We start from the raw sequence: 12,389 nt of genomic DNA, 5'->3' as shown, positions 1-12,389 counted from the left end.
CCACCACAGTCCAAAAACATGCAGGTTAAGTGAATTGGAAATTCAAAATTGCCTGTAGGTGAAAGTGTGAATATGTCTGTGGGTGACTGGCCACCTTTCTAGGATGTTTCTCTGCCTTTGGCCCGAGACAGCTGGAATAGGCTCCAGCACTACCCTCGACCCTACATAGGACAAGCGGCTATAGAAGATGGATGGATGGATTTAGACCCTCAGTCAGGAAGCTAAAGGCAACTGTGGCAAGGAACACAAAACTCCATAAGATGTTGGTTAATGGAGAAAAATATATAATATTAGTTATTTATGTATATTGCAAGTAATGGTTTAAAATTAGTAAACTAAGTCAGTGTTAGGGTGCAGTGTTTAAACAATAAGATTTTGTATGAAATGTAACATGAATGACCAAAGTCTTTGAAGTCCATCCTGAATTAACTGCTGAAGTGTCACAGATGCATTGTCCTTTGTTATTTGTTTGATCAAGGCTTTAGTTAGTAATTAATTTATTGTCTATGTAGTCCAATTTAAGAGTGTAGTCCATCCTTTGACCAAGGTGATGCAGGCAGAGATCAGTGGGTCCAAAGGGTTCACATATTTTTTTCTTGCCACTGTATATATATATATATATATATATATATCGATTCACAGCCCTAATATATATATATATATATATATATATATATATATATATATATATATATATATATATATATATTTTAGGGCTGTGAATCGATTACATTTTTTAACTTAGTAATCGATCAGTTTTCTGTGATTATTTGCGATTAATCACATTAAAACAGACATTAAAATATAATCATAAATAAATTAGCTTTATACGTTGTCTCAAAGAACTTGCAATAAATTGGTTAGTTATAATTTAATTTAAATATTTGCTTAAAAAGTGTACATTTTTTGAGGATATAGTTAAATTAGACATGTTTTCACAGGTATAAATCTTTAATACAAGTATATACAGTATACACATGCCATAAAATCAGTGGACATGCTGTAATTAAAAGTTGGGCTTAATATTCTGATGTTTTCCAGTGGACCTTTTTTTTTATTATTTTTTATTTTTTCCCCAATTTGGAATGCCCAATTCCCAATGCACTCTAAGTCCTTGTGGTGGCGTAGTGACTCTCATTAATCTGGGTGGCGGAGGACAAATCTCAGTTGCCTCCACGTCTGAGACCGTCAATCCGCACATCTTATCACGTGGCTTGTTGAGCGCATTACCGCGGAGACATAGCACGTGTGGAGGCTTCACATTATTATCCATGGCATCCACGCACAACTCACCACGCGCACCACTGAGAGCGAACCACATTATAGTGACCATGAGGAGGTTACCCCATGTGACTCCACCCTCTCTAGCAACCAGGCCAATTTGATTACTTAGGAGACCTGGCTGGAGTCACTCAGCACACCCTGGATTCGAACTTGTGACTCCAGGGGTGGTAGTCAGTGTCTTTACCCGCTGAGCTACCCAGGCCCCCAGTGGATTTTTTTTTTTTAAATAATAATGAACAAATGGGCAGATTCAATTTCAATTAATTTTTTGTATGTTTAATGCTTTGTTAATCATTTTTATTTCATAGTATTAAATTATTAATTATAATTAATATTTATCAATCCCAAGCCTTTTAATTTTAATTTTAACTATAACTAATAGTTGCTGGTACAGGCTACATGAGATATCTGCTTTTGTGAGAGTGCATCTCTTTTCCTCACCACAGAACAGGTGATCGTAAATTGGCACAAATTGCACGGTTATTGTTTAAGATATCTATCAAGCATCTCGTGTGCGCTGTTCCATCTGTTTGCTCTGCAAATTTCTGATGAATCGTTAGATGTGCGCACTCGTGTTGACGAGCGAGAAACCGGCAATGAGCAACAACCAATTAAATGGAGAGAGCGCAAGTCCAGAGAAAGGCAATGGGAAGCAGGAGACAACAAATAATTTGAAGATAAAAACATCATCCACTATGCTATATTCTTGAGTTTGTGAATTAATTTCAGGATTGTAATTTCATTAGGAGACGAATGGTCATGTGGTTGATACACCCAGTATGCAATCAGTTTTGTAGTGTGCGCTTGGCTTTAGTATATGCGCGTTTCTAACAACGCACTCTGTGTCTGGCGTGCACATAAGCGCCCCTATGCTTGAACTCAGAATCGATTAGGAATTTTTGAGAATCTATCCAGAATAGTTGGTGAAAGAATCGCGATGCATTGGTGAATTGATTTTTCTTCCCCCATCCCTAATTATTAGACATTATACACTCCTGGAAAAAAAAAAAAAATGGGCAAAGCCCAAAATGGCCACAAAGTGGTAGTCAGCGTCTTTACTTGCTGAGCTACCCAAGCCCCCTTTTTTCCTGACTTTGAGAACTGTACTTTTCAGCAGGGGGTCATCCCTGCATGAAGAGGCTTTGGGGCTTCCAGATCCTTTCTTTCTGGCAACATCACCTGTTGTTTCAAAGCATTGTCCTATTCTCTTCATAGCTGCTGGAGAAATAGGGATCTTCTCTGCCTTTATGGTCTTGTAAACTTCAGAATAGCTACAGTTGGCCTGACACATACCAGATATGCAGTTTCTGACAGCAACCCCTGCATGATATTTAGCTTTTTTTGGGAGTAGATGTTCTCACTCCTTTACCTTGGGACTCACAACACTGCATATTGTAGATCTCTCCCTTCTCTATCACTCTTGGTTCCATTTATGAGCTTGTTATCGGGCCTTTGATGGGCCGCATCAGGTATGGCAGATCACCAACTAATGACTAGTCCTTTAAGAAAAAAGAAAAAAAAAACATCCCAGAAGATATTTTTGGATAATTTTGTACACCCAGACTTGTGTTTGAATTTTATATCAAACATTTTAATAATTATCATGATTTTACCTTTGCATACAAGAAGACTATATAAGTGAATTTCCCTGTTTCCATCTTTTTCCCAAACAGTTCACTGCAGCAAAAGATAATGAGCAAGGAGTGCATTTGTTTAATTCTTGCTAATTTCCTGATCAATTATTTGTTGTGGAGACCATTAAAAGCTTAATGTTTTGCCATTTTGGGCTTGGCACATTTTTATTTTTTTTTGCCCAAGAGTGTACATACAGATATAAAACAATATATCTGTTAATTTGCTGAAGATTAAAATCTCAAAACTATTAATTTTCTCTGGCTGATAGTCTCTCTCTTGTTTCGCTTTTGACACTGTTTTAGATGACATTGAGTGTGTTTTCGGGTGATGCGATGAGATATGGCTGATTGCCCGTATCTCTCCCACACCTAGCTCACCACTTGCAGGTAAAGTCTCCATTCTCTGTAAAGTAAAACCACTCCCATTTATATTATGCCCTGGACATGCGTTGCGCGCAGTGAACTAGCATGCACTGCTCCATACAATCTGTTTCTGAGGTAGCCAGGAGGTGCCCACCGCCAAGCCGGTCCTGCCCACCGCCGACCCTGTCCTGTCCCCAGTGGCCGTCTCCACCCTGCCTGCCTTCTATCCAGCAGTCGCCACTGAGTCTGACACAGTCCTGTCCCCAGCAGCCGCCACACAGTCTGACTCTGACCCATTGCCAGCAACCGCCGCCAAGTCTGCCCTCTGCCTAGCGGCTGCCATGGAGCCTAACCTTATCCCTGTCCTGGAGCCACTCCCCTGGCTGCCGGACCCTGCTTCCTTCCTGGATCCACCCCCCTGGCCACCGGACCCCACCCTCTTCCTCGAGCCTCCACCCTGGCCACCAGACCCCGCCCCCTTTCTAAAGCATCCTCCTTGGATTCACCCCCCCTTGGCTGGTTCTGTCTGTGCCCCCCTGGTCTGACTCCTATCCTGCCCTGACGGCCCTCCTCTGGCTTGGCCAGCCCTGGTCTGTGCCTCTGGTTCCACCCTGGTCTCTAGCTCCACCCTGGTTTGTGCCTCCAGCTCCACCCTGGACTGTTTCTTCTGTCCCCCATCTGTTGGACTTTCCTGTGTGTCTTTCAGTTTCTGACTACCTGCCTCTCTTCTGTTTTTTTTTTTTCTTTGTTCAGTGTCTTTGTTCAAGTTGGGATGCCTGGAAGTCGTCCTGTGGAGAGGGGGCAGTGTCAGGTTCCCGACACTCCAGTTAAGTGTTTTCTTTGGTGTTGGGACCTGGCACCTGTGTTTTTTCCATCTTGTGTATCTAGTGCAGGATCCTGCCACTTTGGTTTGCTTTGTTTTTAGTTTTGTGGCTGGATCCTGACATTAGTGTTGTGTGAGTGCACTTGGCTTTGTGTTTTTCTCATTGCCATGTGCACTTGTGTCAGTTCAGTCTTTAGTGATACCCCACCCCCTTGTTTTCCATGTTACCTTGTTATCTATTCCACCTGCTCTCCCTCATTACTCTCCTCATTTCCTTCACTATTTAACCTCCCTGTGTTCTCTGCCTGTTTGTGCCAGTTGGTTGGTGTCCTGTCCTGTCCTGTTCATCCAGCCCAGCCAGTCTGTTCATTCGTCTGCCCTGGACTGAGAAGTTTTCCTCTACGGGATAGTTTCTGTTTGTTTTGTTTTGTTTTGTTTATTAATAAAGACCTTTGTTGTCCTTGCCTCTCTCTCTGCCTGAATCCTGACACTATTAAAACTTAAAACAGAAATTAACACATTACATTTCCCAGCCCTTATATATACAATATATATTATCAAAATATTTATAATAATAACAGTTTATTTTTTTATTAATTACAAACAAAACCTGACCCATACCCAAAGTTTTACTTGAAAACTGAACTGACCTGATAAAGGGGAACAGACCTCTATCGAATAGGGGCGCCACTCGAAGGAGGTGCCAAAATCACAGATTATTATTCATGTCCTCAAAAGTCTTTAGTTATAAATAACTAGACCCTCCCTTTAATTGATTGAACAAACATAAAGTCATGCCCCAAACTCACATCATTGGTTGTGCCAATGTTGCTGTGTTGTGCTGCCGACAATGGATGGATTGCTCAAGTAAACAGCAATGTTCTACTTTTAGGTGAAATCAACATAGATATGGCTTAATTTATAGTTCTCTCTGTAAATTATACTGGGATACTGGAAATTATTTTAACATCGATAAATACACACATCAACTTTAAATTGTGTCAGCATTCTGTTCTACATATTACCCTGAAAATATATGCATAAATTGTCAAATTGTCCCTCCATCCAGAATTATGTACCAAATATTTTTGTGTCGGAACTCTGTAAACAAGCAAAGTGTACAAGTTTGCCAAAGGCCTACTTAGTTTTGTATGTCACCCTACAAATGGGAAGCAGTTGTGCCCCTGAATACCACAATTATTATATTTATACATTTATATAGGTACTTTTTGGCATTTTAACTAACAGCTTATCTTATTCTATTTAAGGGTGTGAATTGTTTGATGACAGTCATGATGTTGAATGATCCTAGGACCCTGGTCTGAAGTCAGCACACAGCTGCTCTACACAGGCAGGGCCGTGTGATTTCTGCCCATAGATGATGTCGGGCCACTGCCAACACCAGTTCCCATGAGTTACACTGGCCCTGGCTTTTTTGGGCAGTATTGTTTTAGGACCCAAACGATGGGCTCCCCCCCACCCAGACCCTTCATCGAGGGCCAGCTTTGATCCTCTCCCATCCATTCCTCTCTCCTCCTCTTTTCCTTTCCATCATCTTTCCCCCCTTATTTTTTTTTTTTTTTTTTTTTGTAATATTTTCATTTGGCTTGTTGTAAAAAGACTTTGGGAAACCTGTCCTCAACAGTTTGCAACAGAAAAAAATGAAAAAAAATAAAAATAAAATAAGTTTGGTGAAGAAAGCTATACCCCTGAGAAAATAGCTGCACCCATGAATATATACAGTATGTGAACAGCATTGATGCATAGCACTGTTTCTGTTTACATTGTAAGCAATAAGTCATTTTTGTAAGCAAGGGACTTTTATGTCCCAAATTTGTAGGCTTCTCAGCATTTATTTATTTATTTTTAATTTTTTGCCATGTCCCTGCAGATTAGAATGCTGAAGTACATTTTAAGCTTGGTTAAAGACATCATGAAATGCTTTTTATTTATTTATTTATTTTTTATTGTGTTCCTTGAGATTAGCTTTTAATGTTATTAAAGTTTTTTGCACAAAAAACGGTAAAATATTTGTAAAACATGATCATTTTCTATCCTCATTCTGACCCTCTGCGAGAAACACTGTTTTAGGCTGCTTCTCCTATAAAACTTGAAAGTAAACACCCACTGTTCTGATTACTACACCATAATATATTTCATTTCACTCTGCTTTCTTCATACATAATACAGTTATTCAAATCAACTCAATGAACAAATATTCTTTATCCGTTTATGTATTGATTTGATAAGCAACAGTGATACGCTCGGTGTTGGTGTTGTAATCAGAGGTTACTTACACTGGTCTGCACGGGTCTTAAAATGAAACCCCACCCTATCCAGCTCGAACAATACTGTCAGATTTTAAACCCGAACCCGAAATCACTCACTGTCTTTAAAAAATTTTCTCCTAGCAAGTACTGTTGCAACAGGCTGTATTTTATGTTAGCATCATAGGCAACATTCGTAATAATATTGTAACTGTAAACACACAGTTTTAAGAAGGCACAGCAGCCCTTCAGTACACTACAGCAGAAGGGAAAAAAATTGCCTTACCGTTTATCAAGTGCTGAAACTTGAAACTTGGTGCAGAACAATCTGTAATAATGTTAAACAATGTAACAGTCGCCTCTTTTCAGCCTGAACTTATTTAGAATATCGAATCTTTGTGACACCTTTGTGATGCTAAAAGCAATCTAGATGCAGTGCAACAAATGAAACAGAGCGCAGGTGTCTCGACATGTTTTTTGAAACTTGAAGTTCTTTTTAACTTGGTACGGTGTCTAAAAATGTGCTGGTCCTGGGCGAGACGCTGAAGAAACAGCGAGACGCGATGCAACAGTTAAACCCGACCTGAACTCTACTTGAAAAACTGACCCAAACCTGTCCTGAAACTCAATGGGTTGTCAAGCCCAGGTTGGGTTGCAGACCTCTAGTTAGCGATAAACAATGGCTTACTGTTTTGTTTACTTACTGGCATTACTGCAGGGTGCAATATAGATGGCACTGCCGCACTTTCAATAAAAGAAACATTGAAAAGCCTGCAGCATATTTTGAGCGATTCACAAAAGAGTCCGATGTAAAATGTGTTGAACAAACAAGTAATTGCACATGGTAGCAGTCAGGCACATAGTTAAAAAAAACTTAAACTATTTATTCCTAATGCTTGGATCCCTCTGTGCAGTTTCTCTGCATCCATGCATACAACAATGTCTGATACATCCTCATCTCACTTCAGTAACTTTAGCCATTCTCTCCTTAACAGTACACCCTCAACGATGATGCATGTTGTTGGCCGTGTGCATGCACATGAGCAAAAAAATTGTATATAAGAAATATAGCAAAAAATCTTATATAACCACCCTTCCATTTGCCGTCATTCAAGTATTCATCTACAACAGGTGGAAAATTACTAATGCAAATTAAGATCTAAAGACAATTATAAATGTAAACATAACCATAATGATAATAATAAATGAAATATAAATACATTTTAGGTGCAAGGTGAACTTGTTTAGGTTGAATACACATATATAGGCTATAAATTGAACTTGCTGAGTTGCGTTCACAATGCATAGTAAGCGTGAACTGCTCCATGGAAATAAAGCCTTCTCATAGACAACACTATTCTTGCAAACAGTTTTCAGACGACTGAAACAGAAAAGAATGAGAAAGAAATCTTTACATGCACGTGTCCACGAGACACGCTCCCGCTGAACGCCTCTGAACAAACAGCGCATCAGAGAAACCCATCGAAGGATTTTCTTCATCAGTTTTTCAAAATATAATAAAGTGTGTTTCTTCAAGCCTGTGTCTTTGTGTCTAACAGCATGTATTGTCATGTGTCATGAGATGTCTTACAGTTAGCTCGGCACAGTGGCGGGTAGATGAGCAAAATTACCTGCCATGCGCATGCTATAGGCTACCCGCATTTGGCGGGTGGTCATTTCATACTCTGGACTATTATTTAATATATTGGGCCACTTCTCAACTCCGTGGTTTTGTAATTTCCCGATATTGTTGATCATCGTCTGTCAATGAGTTTCACAATTGGAATCAGGATACTTGTCAGATATCGCCGATATCTGATTACATTGTCCTATTATTATTATCTATGTCTTGCTGCTATTTTTGTATTGTTTTGGTATTGTTGTACATTGGAAGCTCCTGTCACCAAGACAAATTCCTTGTATGTGTAAGCATACTTGGCAATAAAGCTGATTCTGATCTGATTCTTCTATCACCCAGCCCTACACTGCAGCTTATTCTGGCCAAGAACCGCCAAATTAAACAAGAAAAGATTGTTTAACTCGCATGTAAAACAACAAACTTCAGTTCATTTTGTTTTCATGCGTTGTTTAGGGGCAGCTTTATCTGAACTAGTTGGTACCACAATAATAGAAAAAAAAATATTAAAATAATGGGGCGGAAGTCTTGGTCCACAACTGGCTGCAGAGAAAACTGCATGTTGTGCTAATAATGTGTGTCTGTCCACAAGTACCTAACCCATGCCAGATATCCCAGGGCAACTGCACTGACCATATTGAAGCTGCATGTGGTATTCAAGACGCCTTCTATGTGCAAATATATTGCGAAATATTATATAGATATACACTACCAGTAATTTTTTTTTACACACATACACATTCCTTTAATAATAGTTTAATAACAGAATAATAGTTAAGTCATCAAAACTATTAAATAACATAAATTGAAGTATGGAAATTAAGGCCGAAAAATTATCTAAGTACGTGAATGCATACGCTTCAACCTTGAATCTATTTTTTTGCTTGACACAGCACTTAATACTTTGTGTCATCTTCAACAGTATCTGAGTGAGATAATTGTTAGGTTAAGGTGTAGAGGTCAACTGATATGTTTTTTGTTTTTTTTTTGGCTTATGGCCAATGCCGATATCTAGAGAGCAGGATGGCCGATATAATGCCGATATATATTACACAATTTTTAGACAGTCTACATACATTTTTTAAAAATGTATTTACTGGGGGCCTGGTTAGCTCAGCGAGTATTGACGCTGACTACCACCCCTGGAGTTGCAAGTTCGAATCCAGGGTGTGCTGAGTGACTCCAGCCAGGTCTCCTAAGCAACCAAACTGGCCCGGTTGCTAGGGAGGGTACAGTCACATGGGGTAACCTCCTCGTGGTCACAGTCAGTGGTTCTCGCTCTCAACGGGGTGCGTGGTAAGTTTTGCATGGATCGCGGAGAGTAACATGAGCCTCCACATGCGGAGTCTCCACGGTGTCATGCACAACGAGCCACATGATAAGATGCATGGATTGGCGGTCTCAGAAGCGGAGGCAACTGAGACTTGTCCTCCACCACCCGGATTGATGTGAGTAACTGTGCCACCAAGAGGACCTACTAAGTAGTGGGAATTGGGCATTCCAAATTGGGAGAAAAGGGGATAAAAAAAATAATAAAATAAAATAAAAATTATTTACTTTTATTTAGCATTATATTTACTAAGAATTTCATACAAAACTTTAACTTTGTAAAAATAATAATAAAAAATCTTTAAAAATTTATATTTTGTGTGTTTAAAATGGTAGATAGCAGTTTCTCCTGCGCATGTGAAGTCTTTTTAATTTGAAGTTGCTCTATCACTCTTGTGCGGATTCAGCAAGTGCAGCAATCTCCTGACTGCTTCCAGTTTACTCGGTCGGATCATCTGCTTGGAGTGTCACAGACTGATCGTCGTGCAACATTCATGAGTACGATGGACACAGTTTTGATCCAGTCTATTATAAAATGCATGTGCAAGTTTGTGAGGTTTGTTAATATATATAAGATATCCACATATTTGTAGACTATATATGATAGAATGTTTATTGATATTTGCCTTTTTATCATAAGACAAGACAGTTAACAGTTACAGGGAACTGTTGAGAAGAGAAAGAGAGAGGGAGAATAAAATGTGCAAGCACTTTAAATATCATAAGCTCAGGGGGCCTGGGTGTCTCAGCAAGTAAAGACTCTGACTACCACACCTGGAGTCACAAGTTTGAATCCAGGGCATGCTGAGTGACACCAATCAGGCTTCCTAAGCAACCAATTGGCCCAGTTGCTAGGGTGGGTAGAGTCACGTTGGGTTAACCTCCTCATGGTCGCTATAATGTGGTTCTTGCTCTCGGTGGGGCGCGTGGTGAGTTGTGCGTGGATGCTGTGGAGAATAGCATGAAGCCTCCACACATGCTAGGTCTCCGCAATAACGTGCTCAACAAGCCATATGATAAGTTGCGCGGATTGACCGTCTCAGATGCAGAGGCAACTGAGATTCGACCTCCGCCACCCGGATTGAGTAACTACACCACCACGAGGATTTAGAGCGCATTGGAAATTGGGCATTACAAATTGGGGAGAAAAAACATAAACTCATGCATCTGTCACGGATCCTTTAAAATGAAACAATGTTGCACACCGTTCTATTATTGCGGTAACATGATACGACAAACAACAAATTGAACTGTGATTGGTCATTTACATGTCTCAGACAGTTCCTTCACGTGCAAGTAGGCAATTCACTGCACCATCGTGGCTTAAGAAACAAATCGGCCAAACTGGAAAATGTATCGGCTGATGCTATAATAAAAAAATATTGGCCAATTTATCTGCCTCTGCAATATATATCGGTCGACCACTAGTAAGGTGTTCCCGGTTCATGAGGAAAAATTAGGAGCTGCACACTCTTCAGGTTACTTCTAGAGGGTAAATATAACCAAATCAAGTCCGAAGAGACTTTTACGTCCGATTGTGTTTTCATGGTTTCTGACTCTAGCAGCATGTTAGATTAAGCTCCTGTTTTTATTTTAAATATAAGGCAGTTGTAGACACGGAGATATTTTCATCTTTATTTTTTTTATTTTTTTATTTATTTACTTATGTTGTATTCAAATAAGATGAGAAACCCCCAAATCCATACCCATGACTGGATCTTGCTGTACACATTTGGTTGCCAGTGACAATTTCCCCAATCACCACACTCAAAACTCGAGGATATAACCAGTTAATTTCAGTAATCGGACTCGGGGATGGAAATATTCTTTGATTTTAACATTTTAAAAAGGATCTTATAACATACAGGGGGTTAAATAGCTAAATAAGGACATGAAAGCAGTGTGATCATTATCATTGCTGTGACAAGACAGGAGAGGAATGAGGATCTCAATGCAGCCTTTTTAATAAAACAAAGGTAAACCAGGTAACTCAGAACATATTGAAACAAAACACAGGGAACAAAAGACAGCATAATACAGATGAAGACTGACAAAGAAACCAGGGGAAATCAAGGGCTTAAACAATGGAACGAGGAACACCTGGGGAAACAATCAGGGGAAAACCAATCATGAAAAGAAATTACAAAGGACTGCAAACCTAACAGGAACACGGAACTAAACCAGAATTTCTACATAAGTCAATACAAACAAAAGGGAATATGTGACAGAGCCCCCCTTTTAAGGAGCAGATTCCAGATGCTCCAAAAAACAAAACAAAAACAAATTGTCCATGGGGTGTGGGGGAAAACAGGTAGTTCAAGGGGGCACAAGGGGCAAGGGGAGCAGAGGAACAAGGCAAAGTCATGGAGGCTTGAAACCAAGACGGAGCCGGAAGGATGGAGAGCCAGGGCGACGCTGCAGGCTCGGAGGACCAAGTAGACCAGAGCAGATCAGGCAGGCGGCCAGGAGAACAGGGAGACCAGAGTAGATCAGGCGGACGGCCAGGAGACCAGGGAGACCAGAGCAGATCAGGCGGACGGCCAGGAGACCAGGGAGACCAGAACAGATCAGGCGGACGGCCAGAAGGAGACAGGGGCCGTGGAAGGCTTCGAGACAGGGGCCGTGGATGCAGGTTTTGGCCCGGGGTTCCCGCCATAATCCACTGAATAAGGGAAACCGCTAAGTTCCAGGGCCTTCTCCGCATAATCGCTGATCATCCAGTGAGGATCAGCCAGAGACATGAGTTCCCTCAGTGCACTATTCAGACCGGCCCGGAAGAAAACCGCCAGAGAGCGGTCTGGATAGTGCACTACATTTGCCAGCTTTAAAAACTCACGGGCGTGATCCTCAACTTGACGGTCCCCTTGCTGAAGGAGCAGAATCCTGACGGCCGCTAGATCCATTTCTTGGTCAGTTTTTCTGTGACGAGACAGGAGAGGAATGAGGATCTATCAGAAACAGGAACAGGGAACTAAACCAGAATATCAACAAAAAAAAGTCAATAACAGGGAATATGTGACAATTGCACATACTCTTTAAAATCTTTAATTTTC

The 12,389-nt window shown here is 40.5% G+C and overlaps 1 protein-coding gene across 4 annotated transcripts in view; it reads left to right on the top strand.

Annotated features, from left to right (window-relative positions):
• Positions 1 to 12,389, top strand: part of LOC127454901 (serine/threonine-protein kinase D3-like) — a 201,390-nt gene that overhangs the window by 110,914 nt on the left and 78,087 nt on the right. The window lies entirely within an intron of this gene.

The sequence above is a fragment of the Myxocyprinus asiaticus genome, chromosome 17 (genome assembly GCF_019703515.2).
Source record: "Myxocyprinus asiaticus isolate MX2 ecotype Aquarium Trade chromosome 17, UBuf_Myxa_2, whole genome shotgun sequence".
Classification (NCBI taxonomy): domain Eukaryota; kingdom Metazoa; phylum Chordata; class Actinopteri; order Cypriniformes; family Catostomidae; genus Myxocyprinus; species Myxocyprinus asiaticus.
The sequence above is the reverse complement of the archived record's forward strand: the minus strand, read 5'-3'. Positions and strand labels throughout refer to the sequence as shown.